We start from the raw sequence: 23,020 nt of genomic DNA, 5'->3' as shown, positions 1-23,020 counted from the left end.
GGTTCTCGTATTGGACTGTACAGCCACCTGAGTGGAAGCAAGTCAATTTCAAGGGACTGCCAATGATATTTTTTCCAGGCCCCCACCACTGTTACTTTTGAGCAGTTTAGGGCAAGCTAATTCTTCCCCTCTGTGGCACTTGTCGCCCTGCTCCATGGCTAACCACAAAAAGACTTGCATTTATAATAGCGCCTTTCATGACCTTCGGATGTCCCAAAGCTATTTACCATCTTAGGCACAGAGATCCCACAAACAGCAATGAAATAAATGATCAGGTTATCTCTTTGGTATTTGGTTGAGTGATAAATGTTGGCAGCACACTGGGAGAAATCCCCTGCTCTTCTTTGAAATAGCCTTATGGGATCTTTAATGCCCACCTGAAAGGGCAGACAGAGCCTCGATTTTGCATCTTATTCGAAAGACGGCACCTCCGACAATCTAGTATTCCGAGTACTGCACTGGAGTACCAGCCTAGATTATGTGCTCACATCTCTGGATTGGGACTTCAAAGCATTTCAGATTGTGGGAAATTAAATTTGGCTGTGTCCATTCTTTCAAGGTGTATTAGAGTACATGTGACATTAGATTTGTGGTATTCCTACAGTTGATTGACCTCTTCAATATAAATGACTCAACCTCTGGAGATCTGACTGCATTACAGATTCACGGGTCTTGCATTTCATGATTTGCCCTGCAGTTATAAGGTTGCAACAGGATTCTCTCCCTTTTAGCAAAGGGAATTGTAGGCTTGCTGGGCTTCATTGGGCAGAAAGAGATGTAAATGAGAGATCATAGTGCAACACACGGAAATGATTGGTATCTGAACATTTTATGCAACAGGATGTTAAGTAACTGAACTAGTTCCGCTTCAGGCTTTTGTTGATTTTGCCTTTGAGAAGTACCCTGGGCTGTTTTGCCACCTTACAGGTACCAAAAAAAAAAATTATGGTGAATTTAGAATTTGCATATCTCTCGATTTGTTGAATTGATAAACGCACTGCTGTTGGTACAGACAGATCACGAAGGTGCCAAGTTTGATTTATGGTCTATACAAAGTTAATTGATCTTGGATCAGATAATAATGCTATTGTTTTTCTCACTGCTTGGGCTAAGGAGGAAGAAAAACATTGCTCAGCTACTTCTAGTGTGGGTTGTGTGGGGATCTTGGGTGAGGACAGGCTCAAATTCAAATTTTGAATCCCCACATTCAAATAGCCTGACAGCTTTCATTGTTTAGATTTGTCAATGAAGAAAGACCATTTCAATGAGATACCAGAGGGCTTTTGATGTTGAACTGTGTATCCAAACATGAGACAATCTTCAGGAGAAGAAGGAATTAGAAGTGGCGGAATGTTATTTGTTCCCATCAACTTCCTTTACTTAAGCTTGTTCATTCAACAGAGTTTGAAGCCGTCATTGGGGTTGGGCTGCTTCACAAATATTCAGCCTCACTTTTTAAGGTCAAAAACTGATTATCACAAGTACTGTTTGATAAATAATGTGTGCATTATGCTACAATGCAGTTATTCTAGATTCCAAAACCCATGAAATACATGCTCAAATATTTTGTGCTTCATTTTAACGAGTAATGAAACTTTTTTCTCTCTCTCTCTCTCCCTCTTTCCCTTGATCATTTATTTTACAACACAATTTTTTTGACCAATCAAGATATCATAGACAAACTGTTTTTGTTCTGGGAAGGTAAATCATTAAGGGTTCACATTTCTACTTAAACTTGTATATTAAAAAGAGCAGATTCCAGTTGCGTCTGTGCAGAGCCCATATGTACTCACCGTTCCTGAATAGTTTTGCATGGAATCCAGTCCGACCATATTTACATTAGTACCTGGAACATCGTTGAGATCATTCTAGGACTTGATCTTAATTAAATTCAAAGAGTTCATCTACCACCTTATAATTCAGGCTTATCGTTGAAGAAAAATGATTTTGTAGAATACCATTTAATAGAATAGAGAAAGTTAAGAGATCTGATTGGAGGTGTTGGAAATAATTTTGGGGTTTGATGACAGAAATAAAAAAAGGCTATTTTCACTGTTAGTTATGCCTTCTAACTTGCTCGTCAATCAAAAGAAGGAAGTAAGCTTTGCAAAGTTGTATTATGCAGAAAGTTATTAGGACATGTTGTCGTCATCATCATCATCATAGGCAGTCCCTCGGAATCGAGGAAGACTTGCTTCCACTCCTGAAGTGAGTTCTTTGGTAGCTGAACAGTTCGATACGAGAGCCATAGACTCTGTCACAGGTGGGACAGATAGTCGTTGAGGGAAGGGGTGGGTGGGACTGGTTTGCCTAGGACATGTAATACCAGAGCAAAAACAGTGGTGGAAGCAATATCCATAATGGCTTTTAAAAGGAAAGGGAACATTTTTAAAGGGTATATAGGGTAGGGGTGTTGAACATCATCTGGCCGGCAGACTTCCCATGAATCTTTTCTTTATTTAGCTTGCTGGGTGATGTTTCTGGCCAAGCCTGCTGAATGAGTTGAAATTACTTGCACGACCCCCAATATCTGATGGGCATTATGGTGCAATCACATCTGCCTGTGTTTGTCTGACCCAGTTTTTCAATGACTCATGGCATTGATCCCTGATTTTCAAGTTCTGCAGTGACAAGTGACCCTCGTGTCTTTATTGGAGAGAATTTTTTTAAAACTTGCATTTATATAGCACCTTTCATGATCCCTGGAAATCCCAAAGTGCTTTTCATCCAATTAACTACTTTTTGAAGTGTAGTCACTCTTGTAATGTAAGAAATACAGCTGCTACTTTTCAAGCTCCCACTAACAACAATGTGATAATGACCAGATACTCAGTTTTTTAAGTGATGTTGGTTTAGGTTTAAGTGTTGGCCAGGACACTGGTGGGATGGAGGGGGGCAGGGGAAAGCTACCCTGCTCTTCGAAATATTGATGTGTTAACTTTTACGTCTGCCTGAGCGGGCATAACTCCTCAGCCAAAAGATGACGCCTCCTATTGTGCAGCACTCCCTCAGTCGTGTACTGAAGTGTCAGCCGAGGTTTTGTGCCTCAAACTTCTGACTCAGTGTGGGCTAGATGCAACTTTTGGACTAGTGATCACAGTCTGATATGCTCAGATTTGAACCACAACCTTCTGACTGAGGCAAGAATGCTAACGCTGAGCCATGGCTAGCATGGCCATGTGGAATTCTGTCGAACATTCCTTCACCCTTATTTTTCCGAACTGAGGCCATGCATTGTTTGAATTGCTTTTACAGATTTTCTGCATCATGAATCTTCTGCAACAGAGAGGTTTTAATGAAATGGTGCTCTTGAATGTTCTCCAACAAAAGCTCAGCTTCTGTACCGCCCACCCTCCCAAAAGAAAATGGGAAACCACCAAAAGCATCTGCTTTCCACCAGATACAAGAGTAGTGCAGCTGAGATAAAACCAGTCTAGGAGATTAGTTGACCATGTGTACGTTAATTGTTAATCTACTTACCTTTTTATGTGATGTGATCTCTGCTCCAGCCAAGAACCAGTCCAGCTCCCTCTTGAAGGCGTGCAGAGTCACAAGCCAGCAATGCATTCCAGAGGTTCACTACTCTCTGGAAAAAGAAAACCCGCCTAACATCTAACCTAATCCTACCTTTTCATCGTTTAAATGCATGTCCCCTGATCCCCTCAGATTAGGCATGCAATCCAGCCCTTCCATGATTTTGTCTACCTCTCATGGGTTGCCTCTTAGTCTACGCGGCTCGAAAGCAACTAGACCGAGCTCTTTCAGCCTTTCGGATTCCACAGTGTCGGTATACTGATTATTTCAAATCAGTCAGTGCTGTAAATAATTGCAGCTGATCATCATAATCGGAACCACAGTGACGTGTTGCAGGGGAGTGAGACTAGTTGAGGTGCTCTTGCAGAGAGCCGGCACAGGCTCGACTGGCTGAATGGCCTCCTTTTAGTGCTGTAACCATTCTATGATTTGCCCACTGAAGTTAGTTGGCAATCTTCCAGCAGCATTTGTTGATTATTGATCATGTGACTGGTATTATTGGAATTGAAATTAAACCTTGGAAGGGTTTGCCTCCATTTATATAAAACTCTAGAACTGCACGAAGCTGAGTGGTTTTGCTAGGTTTTTTTGCCATTGAATCATTGAAGCTATTGAGCAGTGAAATTTGGCATATTTCTGGCGGATTCAATTCTTTTGCTTCAGCGTTGGAGTGGATTACCATTTGTTAAATATACTTGTTCTTCAAACTCCTTGACCGGAAAGTAGTGTACAAGAAATAGGAGTAGGCCATTTGACCATTTGAGCCTGCTGCTCCATTTAATAAGATCATGGCTGATCTGATCATGGACTTAGTTCTACTTCCCTGCCCGCTTCCCATAACATAGAAACATCGAAAATTGGTGCAGGAGTAGGCCATTCGAGCCTGCAGCACCATTCAATATGATCATGGCTGATCATGCAACTTCAGTACCATATTCCTGCTTTCTCTCCAGACTCCTTGATCACTTTAGCCATAAAGGCCACATCTAACTCCCTTTTGAATATATCTAACGAACTGGCCTCAACAACTTTCTGTGGTCGAGAATTCCACAGGTACACACTTCTGAGTGAAGAAGTTTATCCTCATCTCGGTCCTAAATGGATTACCCCTTTATCCTTAGACTGTGACCCCTGGTTCTGGACTTTCCCAACATCGAGAACATTCTTCCTGCATCTAACCTGTCTAGTCCCGTCAGAATTTTATGTTTCTATGAGATCCCCTCTCATTCTTTTAAATTCCAGTGAAAGAAGCCTAGTTGATCCAGTCTTTCTTCATTTGTCAGTCCTGCCATCCCGGGAATCAGTCTGGTGAACCTTTGCTGCACTCCCTCAATAGCAAGAATGTCTTTCCTCAGATTAGGAGACCAAAACTGTACACAACATTCAAGGTGTGGCCTCACCAAGGCCCAGTACAACTGCAATAAGACCTCCCTGCTCCGAAACTCTCATCCCCTCGCTATGAAGGCCAACATGCCATATGCCGCCTTCACCACCTGCTGTACCTGCATGCCAACTTTCAATGACTGATGTACCATGAACCCAGGTCTCGTTGCACCTCCCCTTTTACTAATCTGTCACCATTCAGATAATATTCTGCCTTCCTGTTTTTGCCACCAAAGTGGATGACATCACATTTATCTACATTAAACTGCGTCTGCCATGAATTTGCCCACTCACCGAACCTGTCCAAGTCATCCTGCAGCCTCTTTGCATCCTCCGCACAGCTCACACTGCCACCCAGCTTAGGATCATCTGCAAACTTGGAGATATTACATTCAATTCCTTCGTCGAAATCATTACTGTATATTGTAAACAGCTGGGGTCCCAGCACTGAACCTTGCGGTACCTCACTAGTCACTGCCTGCCATTCTGAAAAGGACGTTTATTCCTACTCTCTGCTTCCTGTCTATCCACGTCAATATATTACCCCCAATACCATGTGCTTTAATTTTGCACACTAATCTCTTGTGTGGGACCTTGTCAAAAGCCTTTTGAAAGTCCAAATACACCACATCCACTGGTGTTGCCTTGCCCACTCTACTAGTTACATCCTCACAAAAATTCCAGAAGATTTGTCAAGCATGATTTCCTTTTCATAAATCCATGCTGACTTGGACCGATCCAGTCTGTTTTTCCAATGCGCTGCTATTACATCTTTAATAAATGATTCCAACATTTTCCCCACTACTGATGTCCAGCTAACTGGTCTAAAATTCCCTGTTTTCTCTCTCCCTCCTTTTTTTAAAAAGTGGTGCTACATTAGCTACCCTCCAATCCATAGGAACTGATCCAGAGTCTCTAGAATGTTGGAAAATGACCACCAATGCATCCACTATTTCTAGGACCACTTAAGTACTCTGGGATGCAGACTTTCAGGCCCTGGGGATTTATCAGCCTTCAATCCCATCAATTTCCCTAACACATTTCCCAATAACCCTTTACTCCCTTATTGCTCAAAAATCGGTGTATCCACCTTAAATATATTCAATGACCTAGCCTCCACAACCCTCAGAAGAAATTCTTCCTCATCTCAGTTTTAAATGGGCAGCCCTTTATTCTGAGACTATGCCCTCTAGTTTTAGTTTCCCCTGAGAGTGGAAATATACTCTCTGCATCCAACTTGTCCAGCCTCCTCGTTATCTTGTGTTTCAATGAGATCACCCCTCTTTTTCTTCTGAATTCCAATGAGTCTCGACCCAACCTACTCAACCTATCTTCATAAGTCAACCCCATAGGAATCAACCTCATGAAACTTCTCTGAACTCCATTATTTGGGCTATCTTGGTGGCTCAGTGGGAAAATCATAGAATGGTTACAGCACTTTGTCAAGCCTGATCTGGCTCTCTGCAAGAGCGCTTCAGCTAGTCCCATCGTCTGCCCTTTCCCCGTGCAACACATGTCATTGTGGTTCTGAATAGGAGGCTCCTAATTTAAATTTCTGGTCACTGCTGGGTTGATCTCAGTTGGGGTGACAATTGGAAGCACATGTACCTGAATGTCCCTGGTCTAAATGCTGGGGGTGGAGGCTGGGTAGGTGGAATCAGTGAGGTTTCCTGATTCTTACTGCTCTTCCAGTGGGCGTGCTGTTTCCATAGTATGGTGTGGCGGCCACCGAGCAAGAAGGAAATTTTGCAGATGCCCAGTTATTCATATTTTTCGAGACTTTGTTTCTGACCAGAGTGCTTCTGATACTGGTTGTAGATCCAGTGCAGGCCGTCAAAATGAAAATCCCAATGTTTGAAGTGCAGGAGCAGCTGAGTGCTTGTGGTACAACAAAATAGCGACTCTGCTGGTAAGCAGGAAATGTTGATCTGCAGGGCATGTATGGTGCTCTGTATCATTACAGCGCTGTTGCATAAATTACTTTTTCTTTTATTTGCCTGGTGAGCTGCAGCACTAGATAAAGTTCTACCAGTTGTATTAGAGAGGATTTGGAGATGGATGGGTTGCTGCCTGTTTCTAGGGCAAAGGGAAAGGCAATGACCTGGCTTGGAGGAATAGAAATAGTTAAAGGTGTGAAGCTATTTTTACTTCTGTGTTCTCAATAGCACAGATGAGAGATCTTGATTTCAATCCGCCCCACCTCCGCTCACCTGCCTCCCTCTGTCATTTCATTTAGATGCAGCATTATTACTTCCCAGGGCACTCTGCCACTCTCCTTACTGGCAGTGCTGAACTTCATTTTGATGCCTTGTTTTATAGTTCTATATAAAGCTTTCATTTTATGGTGACAATAATGATTTGAATCTGTCTGGTTTTAATAGCTTACAATAAACCCTTCAAAATATTCTTAAACATCTGGCAAAAGATAGATGATTATGACCTGAATTATATCAAAAATAAGAAACTGGGATGGCAGCCCCAACTTTTGGCCTGGAGGAGGATGCAAGGCAGATTGTGGGGTGTTGGAGGGGTGAGTGGGATGGGTGGGTGGGTCGGAGGAGAATCAAATCCCACTGCGACTGACATTTAGAAACTTACCAGAAGAGGTTGTTTGTTGAAGATTTTGTGCAGCTGCAGTGTTTTCTCATAACCATGAGCACTCAATCATAAGTTTATTTGGCAGACGTTACGGAATCATACAGCACAGAAGGCAGCCAATAATGAGGCACAAAGTTTCAGTTGCAAGGAAATATTTGATGGTACAATTCGCATATTGAAATGAACCAGCTCTTTACATCCTATCTCGATAACAACTTGTAGTTGATGCTAAAAAAAATACATTTGGTCTTCTTGGGCATTCCCCCAGATTCGAGGATGACTTGCTTCCACACTAAAATGAGTTCTAAGGTGACTGACGAATCCAATGCGGGATCTACAGTCTCTGTCACAGGTGGGGCAGATGGTGGTTGGAGAGACGGATGGGTGGGGTGCTTGATTTATCGTATGCTCCTTCCGCTATTTGTGCTTGGCTTCCGCATGCTCCCGGCGAAGAGACTCCGTGTTCTCGGATGCTGCTTCTTTTGAGCAGTCTTGGGCCAGGGATTCCCAAGAGTCGGTGGGGATGTTACATTTTTTTTCAAGGCGGCTTTGGGGATGTCCTTGAAGCGTTTTCCCTGCCCTCCTGGGACTCCTGCCGTCACGTCGCTCGGAGTAGAGCGACTGTTTTGGGAGTCTAGTATCGGGCATGCGGACAATGTGGCCCGTCCCTCGGAGCTGATCGAGCGTGGTCAATGCCTCGATGCTGGGGATGTGGGCCTGAGAGAGAACGCTAATGTTGGTGCACCTAGCCTGCCAATGAATGTGCAGGATTTTGCAGATGCAGCATTGGTATTTCTCCAGTGCTTTGAGGTGCCTACCATACATAGCAACAAGTAGCAAGATGGATAGCTAGCTGATTTCAAGACAGAAAGCAGAGAGTAGGGGGTAAAGGGTAGCTATTCACAGTTGCAGAAGGTAGGTAGTGGTATTCCACAATGATCAATGCTGGGATCACTGCTGTTCACAATTTATATTAACGATTTAGACTTTGGAATTAAAAACACAATTTCTAAATTTGCAGATGACACCATATTGGGGGAGGGGGGGGATAGTCAATTCTGAGGAGGACTGCAACAAATTATAGGAGGACATTAATAAACTTGCAGAATGGTCATATCATTGGCAAATGAGTTTGAACACAGATAAATGTGAGGTATTATATTTTGGTCAGAAGAATAGGGAGGTCACTTAGTACTTGGAGGGTGCGAGTCTGGGTGGGGTCGAGGAGAAAGGGGATCTGAGAGTCTCTCTCTCTCTCTCTCCTTGGGTGGTTCCTCAAATCAAGGATGACTTGCTGCCACACCAAAAAGGGATGTGTTCAAGGAGTTCACAGGCGTTTCAATGAAGGACCTGATATTCCGGATCCCGAACTACATGTTGAAGGGGTGGAAGATGCCTGTGCGTGGATTTTTTTACCGTGTGGTGGCTTGACAAAGTTAGGTCTTGATCCAGTGGCAAGGGTTAACCAGGACGACTGGAGACCAGCTCTGCTGCGCAGACCTAGGGCACACACACATTGCAGGGTGGGCTGGCCTGTGCTGCCCCTTGGCCCTTGCCTCTTCTGGGCCCCGAACTAGCGCCTCCCCCTGGGCCTCGATCACATCGCACTGCAATCTCTCGCTACTCCTGCGCCCTGACCTCGCCGCTCCGGCTGTAACTTCCCACGCTCCAATCACCGACCTGGTTTATGGTGACGTCCAAATCAGTCGCCCTTTTCACTGCCGTTGCCCTCCTGCACCAGCTTGCACTGTACGCTGAAGTGATATGCCGCCATGTACAAATACACAAATCACAAAGTAGCGACACAGATTAGCAAAGCCAGAAAAAAGCAACCCAAGCACAAGGTTTATTTCTAGAGGGATAGAATTGAAAAGTAGTGAAGTTATGCTAAATGGTCCCACTCCAGAGACTTGAGCACAAAATCTAAGCTGATACTCAAGTCCAGTACTGAAGTCGTCAGAGGTGCCGTCTTTCGGACCGAAGCCCCGTCTGCTCTCTCAGGTGGACATACAAGATCCCATGGCACTATTTTGAAGAACAGCAGGGGAGTTCTTCCCAGTGCCAATTTAAAAACTTTTTAAAAGTAATCACTGTGTAATGTCGGAAACGGGAATTCTTTGCTTTTGTTCCCTCCAACTTGCCACATCTCTTCCTGCTTTCAAGAAATCACTAACTCTCGTCCTCAGCTGTATTTTGTGTTCCAAATCCTTGCATCTCCATTTCTTTTGCTTTTTCCCCATGCTCTGTCTCCACTTCATTTTAAAGCACTCTGGAATGTATTCCTCGAAGTGTTATATAAATACTGCTACTTGTAACTTTCGAAACTCTGTTCATCTGTTGGTCATTGATCCAAATCAGAGCATTCTTTTGTTCTTTGATTTGCTTTCGACACTGTTTATTCAGTGTGTGGTATTGATAATCTTGAACTCCCTAACTGCAGGAAATTATACGTTAATGATTCATAATCGCATGATTTATACATATGTATGCATTGCCCTCAGGCTTTTTGATTTAACTTCTAAGAATCAAATTATTTAGCCGATTGCACACTTTTTTTAGGGATTTAACATAGAAAAATGAATATTTTGAATTAAAATTTTTCACAATGATATCTGTTCACAAGATATAATTGAGGGCAGTTCTTTAAATTCTCGAACATCGTACCTGATGGAATGGTGCAAAGTGAAGTGGTATGAAAGGAGGAAGTGGATTATAATTTATCTATAATGTTTCACCAAAACTAGTGCCTCCCCAAAGGAAGTGTGGTTGTTTCTCACTGATGCAACGCAGTAGCAGGCAGGCATGTCTGACGCACTTTCTTCCCTTGTGTAGAAATGTTTTGTTGTAACTTATTCCTTTTTTAAAAAATAAAACTCATTTCCTCTCCTGAAAATCTTGCTCTCTTGCTCCCTTGCTCGGTACACACCTCCTTGGGTTGATTGCTCTCCAGCACCTTCTCCATCATGAGTCGGGCTTGACGGTGAATGTGGCAGAAGGTGTCTTTACAGATCCCACAAAGAGTAAATGTTTAAAAATTAAAAATCTGGAATGAAAAGCTCGTATCAGTAATGGTGACATGAAACTTTAGGGAAGGGAATCTGCTATCCTTGCCTTTCCTGGTCTGTCCGATATGTGACTCCAAACGCACAACAATGTGGTTGACTCTTAACTGCCCTCTGAAATGGCCTAGCAAACCACTCAGTTGTACACAACCGCCACAAAAAACGATAAGAATAAAACCGGACGGAACACCTGGCATGGACCTCGGCACCTGATGCAGACATGACAGTGGCACGCCCAGACAACCCTGCAAAGTCCTTCTCACCATCATCTGGGGACTTGTGCCAAAATTGGGAGAGCTGTCCCACAGACTCGTCAAACAACAGTCTAACATCGTCATACTCACCGAATCATATCTTTCAGCCAATGTCCCAGACTCCTCCATCACCATCCCTCGGTATGTCCTGTCCCACTAGAGGTGACGTCACAGTGGTATACAGTCGGGAGGGAGTGGCCTTGGGAGTACTCAACATTAATTCCAGACCCCATGAAGTCTCGTGGCTTAAGATCAAGCATGGGCAAGGAAACCTCCTGCTGATTACCACCTACCACCCTCCATGAGCTGATGTATCAGTACTCTTCCATGTTGAACACCACTTGGAAGAAGCAAAGAGTAGCAAGGGCATAGAATGTACTCTGGGTGGGGGACTTCAATGTCCATCAGGAGTGGCTCGGAAGCGCCACTACTGACTGACCAGGCCGAGTCCCGAAGAACATTGCTGCCAGACTGAGCCTGCAGCAGGTGGTGAGAGAACCAACAAGAGGGAAAAACCTACTTCACCTCGTCCTCACCAATCTACCTGTCGCAGATGCATCTGTCCATGACCGCATTGGTAGCAGCAACCACGCATAGTTATTGTGGAGGCAAAGTCCCGTCTTCACTGAGGACATCATCCATCGTGTTGTGTGGCAAGCATCATCATAGGCAGTCCCTCTGAATCGAGGAAGACTTGCTTCCACTCTTAACACGAGTTCTTGGGTGGCTGTACAGTCCAATATGAGAACCACAGTCTCTGTCACAGGTGGGACAAACAGTCGTCGAGGGAAGGGGTGGGCAGGACTGGCTTTCCGCATGCTCCTTCCGCTGCCTGCGCTTGATTTCTGCATGCTGTTGACGACGAGACTCGAGGTGCTCAGCGCCCTCCAGGATGCATTTCCTCCACTTGGGGTGGTCTTTCGCCAGGGATTCCCAGGTGTCAGTGGGAATGTTGCACTTTATCAGGGAGGCCTTGATGATGTTTCCGCTGACCTCCTTTGGCTCATTTGCCATGAAGGAGTTCCAAGTAGAGCGCTTGCTTTGGGAGTCTCGTGTCTGGCATGCAAACTATGTGGCCTGCCCAGTGGAGCTGATCAAGTGTGGTCAATACTTCAATGCTGGGGATGTTGGCCTGGACGAGGACACCAACATTGTTGCGTCTGTCCTCCCAGGGGATTTGTAGGATCTTGCAGAGACATCGCTGGTGGTATTTCACCAGCGACTTGAAGTGTCTATTGTACATGGTCCATGTTTCTGAGGCATACAGGAGGGCGGGTATTACTACAGCCCTGTAGACCATGAGCTTTGTGGCAGTTTTGAGGGCCTGGTCTTTGAGCACTCTTTTCCTCAGATGGCCGAAGGCTGCACTGGAGGTGGTGTTGGATCTCGTCATCAATGACTGCTCTTGTTGATAGGCTCCTGAGATGAGGGAAGTGGTCCACATTGTCCAGGGCCATGCCGTGGATCTTGATGACTGGGGGGCAGTGAAGACAGGCTGGTGGAGGACCTTTGTCTTACCAATGTTCGGTGTAAGGCCCATGCTTTCGTACGCCTCAGTAAATATGTCGACTATGTTCTGGAGTTCAGCCTCGGTATGTGCGCAAGCATGTGGCTAAATGGGATAGATTCAGAACAGATGTAGCAGCTCAAAACTGGACATCCATGAGGCGCTCTAGGCCATCAGTAGCAGCAGCATTGTAATCCACCACGAGTTGTAACCACCTAGCCTGGCACTAACTCTACCATTACCATCAAGCCAGCGGACTAACCCTGGTTCAATGAAGGGTGTAGAAGAGTATACCAGGAGCAGCACCAGGTGCACCGAAAAATGAGGTGCCTACCTGGGGAAGCTGCAACACAAACTACATGCATGCGAAAATACAGAAGCGGCATGCTATAGACAAAGCTAAGCGATCCCACAATCAACGGATCAGATTCAAGTGCTCTCATGCTGCCACATCCAGTCGTGAATGGTGGTAGACCATTAAACAACTAGTGGAGGAGGCTCCATGAATGTTTCTGTCCTCGATGATGGCGGAGCCCAGCACGCGAGTGCAAAAGAAGCGTTTACAACATCTTCACCCAGAAGTGCCAAGTAGATGGTCTATATCGGCCTCCTCATGAGTCCCCACCATCACAGAAACCAGTCTTCAACCAATTTGATTCACTCCATGTGATAAAGAAATGGCTAAGCGCACTGGATACAGTGAAGGCCATGTGCCCTGACAACATCCCGGCTGTTGTGCTGAAGACTTGTGCTCCAGAACTAGCCGTGCCTCTAGCCAAGCTGTTCCAGTACAGCTACAACAGTGGCGTCTATCTGAAAATTCTGAAAACTGCCCAGATATGTCCTGTCCACAAAAAGTAGGACAAATCCCATTTCCACCCCGTCCGTCTACAAAATGATGGAAGGTGTTGTCAACAGTGCTATCACATCTTACCAACATCTGGGGACTTGTGCCAATAATCTACTCACCAATGTTCAGTTTGGGTTCTGCCAGAACCACTCTGCTCCAGACCTCATTACAAACATAGAAAATAGAGCTGAATTCCAGAGGTGAGGTGAAAGTGACTGCTCTTGACATCAAGGCAGCATTTGACCGAGTGTGGCATCAAGGTGCCCTACTAAAACTGAATTCAATGGTCATCCAGGGGGAAAACTCTCCAAAAACTGGAGTCATACCTAACACAAAGGAAGATGGTTGTGGTGGTTGGAGGCTAATCATCATCGCCCCAGGACATCGCAACAGGAGTTCCTCAAGTCAGTGTCCTAGGCCCAACCATCTTCAGCTGCTTCATCCATGACCTTCCCTCCATCATAAGGTCAGAAGTGGGGATGTTTGTTGATGACTAGTGTTCAGTGCCATTCGCAACTCCTCAGATAATGGAACAGTCCATGCCTGCATGCAGCAAGACCTGGATGACATTCAGGCTTGGGTTGATGTGTGGCACCAATGTTACTTGCCACTTAAGTGCCAGGCAATGACCATCTCCAACAAACGAGAGTCTAACCACCGTCCTTTGACATTCAACGGCATTGTCATCACCAAATCCCCCACCATCCTGGGGGTCACCATTGACCAGAAACTTAACTGGACCAGCCACATAAATACTGCGGCATCAAGAGCAGGTCAGAGGCTGGGTATTCTGCAGTGAGTGCCTCACCACCTGACTCCCAAACCCTTTCCACATATATAAGGCACAGTCAGGATTGCGATGGAATACTCTCCACTTGCCTGGATGAGTGCAGCTCCAACAACACTCTAAGTGCAATAACCTCTAGGACAAAGCAGCCCGCTTGATTAGCACCCCATCCATTCTCCATCACTGATGTACTGTGGCTGCAGTGTGTACCATCGACAAGATGCACTGCATCAACTCGCCAAGGCTTTTCGGCAGCACCTCCCAAACCCACGACCTCTATCACCTAGAAGGACAAGGGCAGCAGACGCATAGGAACACCACCTCCACGTTCCCCTCCAAGTCACACTCCATCCTGACTTGCAAGTATATTGCTGTTGCTTCATTGTCACTGGGTCAAAATCCTGGAACTCCCTCCCGAACAGCACTGTGGGAGTACCATCACCACACAGATTTCAGCGGTTCACGAAGGCGGCTCACCACCATCTTCTTGAGGGCACTTGGGGATGGGCAATAAATGCTGGCCTTGCCAGTGATGCCCACATAACAAAGAATTTTTTTTTTAAAAGCTTAATCTGTTGGATGAGGCAAGAATGTTAGGACATTAAGAAATCGCAGCTGATCAAATAATCTAAAAGAGAGTATATCTGACAATGTTGCACTAATGTCATCATAAAATCTAAGTCTTCAAGTGGGGCTTGTACTTGCAACTTTCCGCACAAGAGATTTGTGCAAAGTTAAAGCACATAGTATTGGGGGTAATGTACTGATGTGGATAGAGAACTGGTTGGCAGACAGGAAGCAGAGAGTCAGGATAAACTGGTCCTTTTCCGAATCGCAGGCAGTGACTAGTGGGGTGCAGCAGCGCTCAGTGCTGGGTCCCCAGCTAATTACAATATATATTAATGATTTAGATGAAGGAATTGAGTGTAATATCTCCAAGTTTGCAGATGCCATTAAATTGGGTGGCGTTGTGAGCTGTGAGGAGGACGCTAAGAAGCTGCAGAGTGACATGGACAGGTTAGGTGAATGGACAAATGCATGGCAGATGCAGTATAATTTGGATAAATGTGAGGTTATCCACTTTGGGGGAAAAAACACAAAGGCAGAATATTATCTGAATGGCGGCAGATTAGGAAAAGGGGAGGTGCAATGAGACCGAGGTGTCATGGTACATCAGTCATTGAAAGCTGGCATGCAGGTACAGCAGGCGGTGAAGAAAGCAAATGGCAAGTTGGCCTTCATAGCTAGGGGATTTGAGTTTCGAAGCAGGGAGGTCTTACTGCAGTTGTACAGGGCCTTGGTGAGGCCACACCTGGAATATTGTGTTCAGTTTTGGTCCCCTTATCTGAGGAAGGACGTTCTTGCTATTGAGGGAGCGCAGCGAAGGTTCACCAGACAGATTCCTGGGATGGTTGGACTGACATATATGAGGAGAGACTGGATCGACTGGGCCTTTATTCACTGGAGATTAGAAGGATGAGAGGGGATCTCATAGAAACGTTAAAAAATTCTGACGGGACTGGATAGGTTAGATGCAGGAAGAATGTTCCAGATGTTGGGGAAGTCCAGAACCAGGGGACACAGTTTAAGGATAAGGGGTAAGCCATTTCGGACTGAGATGAGGAGAAAGTTCTTCACTCAGAGTTGAAAACCTGTGGAATTCCCTACCGCAGAGAGTTGTTGATGCCAGTTCATTGGATATCATCATAGGCGGTCCCTCGAACGAGGATGACTTGCTTTCACAGACGTTTCAATGAAGGACCTGATGTTCCAGTCCTGAACTCCAATTGAGGGGGTGGAAGATGATTATGCGTGGAATTTTTGCACATCAGCCACCACACGGGCTCGACAGAGCTCGGCCTTTATCCAGTGGCAAGTGTTGAACCAGGACGACTGGAGACCAACTCTGCTGCACAGACCTAGTGCGCGCACACATTGTGGTGTGGGCTGGTCCGTATTGCCCCTGGGCCCTCTGCTCTTCTGGGACCCGTATATTCATTCGCCGCAACATAAACCCTACCATTAAAGGCATATGCAGCCATCTTATCCAGGCTGTCCATCTATTCGGGCAATTTATTGACCATGAGAGAAAAACACTTTTGCCTTTGTGAAACTTCAACCCTATCTGTTTCCATCTGTCTTGTTCCATTTCTGGTCATTTTTCTCCCTCTGTCTATCTCATTCTGACCCTGTCTCTCTTTTGTCCACCTCACTTCCCTTTCCTCATGCATCTTCTCCTTCCCTGCCTCAGTCTCACGCCTTTGATGTCACACAAAGTGAAGCAATCTTAAAGGGAATGTAAGACGGGCATTTCATCCTGGTTTCTTCTGACCTGCAGCCTGAAATTTACAAGCAATTGGATATATTCAAGAGGGAGTTAGATATGGCCCTTACAGCTAAAGGGGTATGGAGAAAAAGCGGGAAAGGGGTACTGAGGTGGATGATCAGCCATGATCTTATTGAATGGTGGTGCAGGCTCGAAGGGCCGAATGGCCTACTCCACCTATTTTCTATGTTTCTATGTTTCTGACTCAGTCAGGGGCATCCCAAACGACCTTGAGCCTGTTTCCAGAAGGACACCTTTTCCAGCAGGAATCAGTGGGGAGAAATGGTCAAATTACATTTCCCTAATGCGATGTATTGACAATTTTACCATCCTCAACACCAGTCCAGCTGAGAGCTAACTCAGCACAGACTGTAAATTAAAGCTGGGGGCCTCCATCTGTATAGTTGAACTAATTACTGCATAAACCTACTGAGCCATTGGGTGCTGGTCATCATGTAGTCCTGCAGAAAAGTATGATGGTGATACTCTACTGTGTACAGGTTTTGCTACAAGCAGCATACGCAAATGTTGCACATCATGTCCTGCTGATTAAGAATCTGACGTGAATAGCGCTAGAAATTAGATTTATTAAAAATGCTACAGTGAGCTGAAAGCACCTCATGGCACAAAGATAACATGTTTATTGAAAAGAGTGCAATCCGACAAAAAGAATTGGAAATGAAAGAGGTTTTTGAGAAAGCTGATGAGCTCAGTAAATGAACAAATTTAATTGTGGCGATACTGAAAGCAAATACTGTATTTGTCTGGATTCTAAAAGTAAGAGGAAGCATTGAGCAGATCAGGTTACGTATAATTTACAGGCCACTTGGCCTAACTGGTCTCTGCCGATGTTTGTTTATGCTTCACACGAACCTCCTCTCAGCCTACTTCATCTAATCCTATTAGCATAACCTTCTGTTGCTTTCTCCTTCATGTATTTCTCTAGATTCCTGTTAAAGGCATCTATGCTGTTCACCTCAACTACTCCATGTGGTAGCAAGTTCCACATTCTAACCACAGTCTGGGTAAAGATTACACAGCTTTGCTAGTTTTAAAATGTGACATGTGGGGGAGAATGGATGAAGGAGATTCTATGTTTTGGATCTTTGATCGCGCAACTGGTTTATCGCAATAAAAATGGCTACCATTTGGAATAATTCAGCAGCAAACAAGATTGAATTCAGAAAGTGATTTCTCTGATGATTGAAAATGTTGAAGCAGAGATAGTAATATATGAAAACGGTGGTAGAATTGGAAAGATGAATGCAGCAGAAGAAACCTAAATTAGAAAAGAAGTACCAAACTGGGTTTGGAATTTAGATGCTCAGGATATCCACCAGTCAAAAATAGTTAGGTACAGAGTTGGAATCGTATAACAGTTTTCAAAGCCAGAATCAAAGAAGGAAAAAGATGAGATTTTTTGGATTAATTAAGTACTTCACTACATTTGTCAAATCTCAAAATGGCACAACTATTAAGACAGATAATACACAAGTGACAAACAGAAAAAAACTGCTAAAGCCCTGAAAAGAATGGTGATTCAGACATACATACTCAAGTATTTTCTTCTCAAAAAGCCTGTCGGTGTTAATGACACACACTATTGGGTGGCCATAATCTAACAATAATTCTAATTGCATAAACGTCACAAGCCTCTGTATAAGAGGGCATCAAAATGATGTGCAAAGATAGACTTGGCAATGGGTTTTGTTCTGACATTACATAAATATACACTTAAATGAGAAGCCAATGAGGACCTGGATTGTATTCTGTTGGAAGTGATGAGGACAAATTCCATCCAGACTGATCGATGGCAACTGAATGCCAGGTTCTGGGCTGGAAAGGGGGTGCATGCAGCAGAGTTGCTAACTTACAAATTGTGTGAAAGATATGAAAAATTTAAGAAGGAACAGGAAAGTGAGATTGATGCTGTTCTGTTTATAATCTCTGATTAGAAGCAAAACAAAGTTAAATCTGACAACAATGGAGAAAGGAAATGTTTGGAGGGGTGGCTGAAAGCTCAGTCAAAGAGGTTTAACATGTTTCTTGTGGGAGGAAAAGGAGGTGGAGGGGCATAAAGGTTTAATGAATGGTTTCCAAAGCATTGGGCTGAGACAGATGAAGGGTGGATTAAGTTCTTATCTGCATATTCTTGTATTGCAGAAGTCAATTTATAAGATGAGCAATTCAAAAAAAAAAGTAACCAATTAGAAGTTACTTTTTAAAAAAAAATTATCTGCTTGAAACTACTCACTGGTATCATTTGGCAATGGGCCAGGATAAAACCTTTTAGTACTTGTATCCCTGAAGCTATATTTTTTTTTAAAAAAACAGCATTGGTACCAGTGCAGAATGTTGGTCAGACAACAGAAGCATAGAAAGGACACTTGACATGTGAAAATGTGGGAACCAGCTGTAGTCAAAAGGTAAGTCGTACCAAGGTATTTGCTAGTAATGGTAAGGTTATTTGCAGGCAAAACAGGAGATCGTTCTTGGACAAGAGACAATAATGTGATTTAACCCCAGAAACTGATGTATTTTTAAAGCAATTTACACAATCTTGGAAAAGGAAAACTACCATAATTGTTGGTTTGTAATGTACAGCATAGAGGACACCAGATTAAAATTAGTTGGAACTTGAGTTCTGGAATGCGTAGCCAGGGAAAGTCATTGAAATGAATTCTACAAATTTGAAGTTAGTTGCGTGTTTACGGTGAGACAGGATTGAAGGTTGGTGGATATTAAGAATTCAGATCTGCTGCAGATGTCTAATTGCGCCCAATGATATTAGCCACTCCCTTAAGGGTTCAGATTGATACATTAAGGATTCTAGCCACTCAATGTCGTCTAGTCTGATTGTGGTACCTGCAATGAAATGCTTCGTGTTCAGGACCAGATGTGTGTCAAGCACAGGTGGACTGCTTCAATCTCTTACGTCAATTAGGCTAACACTGAGTAATTAAAAATTTGGATCTTATCGTAAGCTGCTTTATTCCATCAATAAAACGCCTAGAACAATTAAATTGATGGGAGTCACTAAATAAAATTGGGACAACTTGTATCCACCTCAGTAACAAATAAAGAACACGCCACTCTGGTGGGTCATTTAATTCCGCTTAAGAACATAATATCTCTGTACCTCATCCTGCTGCCCAGGACAGCAGCTAACTCCCTTTGCAGCCTCTCTCGCCGCAAACGTTTCAATTAGATCAGGAAATGTTAGTACAAAGCCACAGTCAAGTTCATCCTGATGGGCCTCTCTCACAGCCCCATTACTCTGCCTTCCCTACCTTATTCCTACACATCCTTACTAGCACCAACTTACCTCAAACCTCCACCCATCCCCCTCTCTCGCTATCTACATTATCACAATCTCCTCTCACGAGCCACCCCTCGCACTCACCCACATCTTAGTGCAACTAACACACCAGGGTAGCCACTTGGGTGTTTTATCCAATGTTTCTGTAAAGTTTCTGTTACCGTGATCTCTAACATAAAAATCTTTATTTTCATAGCATTGTAATTGAATGCCTTCAATTTTCTCTCCTCTACTGAAGATGCTGTCTATTGCATGTTTTCAGTTCTGTGTGGGAGTTCATTGAAAATAACTATTCTTCATGTGTCAGCCCAAACAGCAAGTGCAGTGAGGCTGATTTTTCAAGGTGGGTATCACCACTGCCCCCGACCCTGTCCCCACTGAACTCCATATGTATGCACTTCACCAGCGTAAGTCATTTGATAGCAAGCAGAAATGGGACCCTGGCATTTTTTTCCTTCTCCTCCATAGCCTGGGATGTTGAAATCAATTGCAGCACACCAATTATGACTGGTTGACACAATCTGCGACCAGTTTGAACTGGCCTCGGGAGCGAAGGTAAATCGCAGCAAAAGCGAGGCCATGTTCTTTGGCAGCTGGTCCGACCGATCCTTTATTCCCTTCACTGTGAAGTCAGATTACCTGAAGGTTTTGGGAATATGGTTTGGAGCGGACGGGGCGTGCGTCAAAAACTGGAAGGAGCGTATCGCTAAAGCGAAAGATAAACTGGGATGGTGGAAGCTGCGCTCACTCTCCATTGCAGGAAAGAACCTGGTCATCAGGAGTGAAGCGCTCTCGCAGTTGTTGTACGTGGCGCAGGTATGGCCTATACCCCACTCCTGTGCCGTGGTAGTCTCTGTGCTCTCTGGACTGTTCCGAGGGACACACGCAGAGACAAATGACATCTGCTGCTGGAGGGCCATCAACTCGGTGAAAGACGCACTTTGGTCTTGCTGAAATTTGCTGGTCTTCCAGAGCAAGGAGATATTCACGTCTGCATGTTTCAGACTGGCGCAATCCAAGATCCAGGAGTACGTGCTGAGGGACGCACTAAAAATTGGTGCAGTCGCCGCAAAGGCACGGTGGGGAAGAGCCACAGTTTAAGGCCCTTCCGCCACGGTAAACCCAGGGGCTGGAATCAGTATAAAACTCCCCTCATGCTGTACTTGTAAACTTTTTGTATATATAGAGCACCATGATCTGAAAACGCCTATGTAGTGCCATGTATAATGCAAGTTTTGTTTAGTAATGTATGTTGGAAACAAATGTAACTGTACCTTCACCCATTCTGTGTAACGTAATTTGATGACTGCATTACAATATATCCTGGATTGTACTGAAATGTACCTCAATGCAAAGCAACCAAATGTATTGAACTGCCTTCAGCGTCCAAATGTATTGTATGGAATTGCTGACCGCATCCAAATGTACTGAACTGCTTTGCAATGTATTGTGCAAATTTTTATATGAATAAAGTATATTTGGAAATTTTTTTTAAAAAGATGTAATAGCTGTAGAGGCATGTTGAATTCCTCATGGAGAGAATGATCAAAGCCTTCACTGTATTCTGTGCACAGCTACAGTTGAAACTAACATGTTGGATTTAAGTACAATCCTCACCACTTACACTGTCTACACTTATCGCAGGCGGCCGCCTTTATCTGGCAAAGTGCACTAACCATTTGCCATTATCATCAGAGTAAATTACAAAGGTGCCGCTTACAACATGTTGGACGTGCCGGCTGTATTGGGCAGTTCTTCACACCTAGTTCGTCCCCTGTACCATGTTTACTGATGTGCGATGTTCAGGTTTTTTTTATCCCCGACGAGGGATTTTTTTCTTTGTTGGCAGACTTGCATTTCCTGTTGGCACTTCTCTGTCAATTTGGGAACTGAGTGGCAGCTGGATCTGACACCAACCCATATTCTAGAGTCCAGTAGAGCCTGTAGGGAGCACAATACTGGATATGGGAATAACTGTTCAGAGCTTATAGCAGGTAAATCGTGTTAACACCAATGTGTCCACTGTAAATGGTGAGGACTGTAATGGCTTAACCAGCTAAACCTAGGTGTGCTACAGAGATGAAAGGAGTCCATGGTTCCTTCCATACAGCAGTGTTAACTGCTATAATGGCTGGGTTCGGCTTCAACAGAGAGGAGCTTCAATTGCAATTCTTATTTGCATAGAAATGTAGGAATAGGAGTTGACCATTAAACCCAAGGAGCTTGTTTCAGCATTCCAATAGATGATTTTGTACCTCAACTTCATTTCCTGCTTTTGTTCCATGACCTTTGATACCCTTACCCCCCTCCCCCACCTCCCCCCAAAAAAATCTATGAATCTCAGTCTTGAAAATTTCGATTGATCCAACATCTACAACCTTTCAGGGAGTGAGTACCAGATTTCTACTACCCCTTTTGTGGAAATTTGCTTCTTGATTTCACTCCTAAATGGCCTAGCTCTAATTTTAAGATTATGCCGCCGCCTTCCCCCACCATATGAAATAGTTTGTCTATATCCCTTTTATTGAATCCTTTAATCATGTTAAACACTTGATTAGATCACTCTCGGTCTTCTAAGCTTGGGGAATGCAAGCCAAGGTTATGCAACCTGTCCTCATAATTTAAATCCTGGTAACATTCAGGTCAATTTCTGCATTACCCTTTCCAAGGCCAATATATCTTTCCTGAGGTTCGCTGCCCAAAACTGACACAAGGACTTCAGGTGGGATCTGACCAAGGCTCGGTCAACTGAAGCATCACTTCCTCATTTTTGAATATTAACCTCCTTCACATGAAGACCAACATTCCATTAGCCTTTTTGATTATTTGTTGAACCTGTGCACTAGCTTTTAATTTGTGCATGTGAATACCTATCTACCTTTCACTCCTCCACAGTTCCGAGTCTCACACTTTCCCACATTGAACTCTCACAGTTTTATCCACTCATTTAGTCTGTCGATGTCCCTTTGTAGCTTCCTACTCCTATCCACACAATTTGTTGTACCTATTAACTTGGTGTCATCTGCAACCTTGGAGATGCAATTCCCTTTTCCTTCATGCAAGTAATAATATATATGGTGAAAAGCTAAGGCCCCAATTAGAGAAGAAACCTCTCCTCCCACCCAATTACCAAACCATGTCCTAAAGTTACTTCCAATTTTGCGTATTTTCATTTTTGCTAATCTCGTGTGGAATCTTCTCCAATGCTTTCTGGAAGTTCATATAGACAACATCCATAGACACTCGACTGTACACCATGATGGTGACCTCCTCAAAAAAATTTTGCAAATATTCAGATATCACCTACCCTTCACAAATTTAAGCTCTCGCTGATCACCTTGTACTTGTCCAAGTGCTCATCACTCTGTCTCCGATGATGGATTTTAGAGACATCCCCACA

The 23,020-nt window shown here is 44.1% G+C and overlaps 1 protein-coding gene across 2 annotated transcripts in view; it reads left to right on the top strand.

The window, feature by feature from the left end:
* Positions 1-23,020, top strand: part of atp8b1 (ATPase phospholipid transporting 8B1) — a 195,392-nt gene that overhangs the window by 41,143 nt on the left and 131,229 nt on the right. The window contains exon 2 of one of the 2 annotated variants that reach the window (XM_070867697.1): positions 18,636-18,727. The exons of the other annotated variant lie outside the window; for it this stretch is intronic. The gene's annotated coding sequence lies outside the window, so the exon portion shown is untranslated. The remainder of the gene's footprint in view (positions 1-18,635; positions 18,728-23,020) is intronic. 2 annotated transcript variants of the gene reach the window in all.

This window comes from Pristiophorus japonicus, chromosome 2 (assembly GCF_044704955.1).
Source record: "Pristiophorus japonicus isolate sPriJap1 chromosome 2, sPriJap1.hap1, whole genome shotgun sequence".
NCBI classification, from domain to species: domain Eukaryota; kingdom Metazoa; phylum Chordata; class Chondrichthyes; family Pristiophoridae; genus Pristiophorus; species Pristiophorus japonicus.
This window is presented reverse-complemented; position numbering and strand designations above follow the sequence as displayed.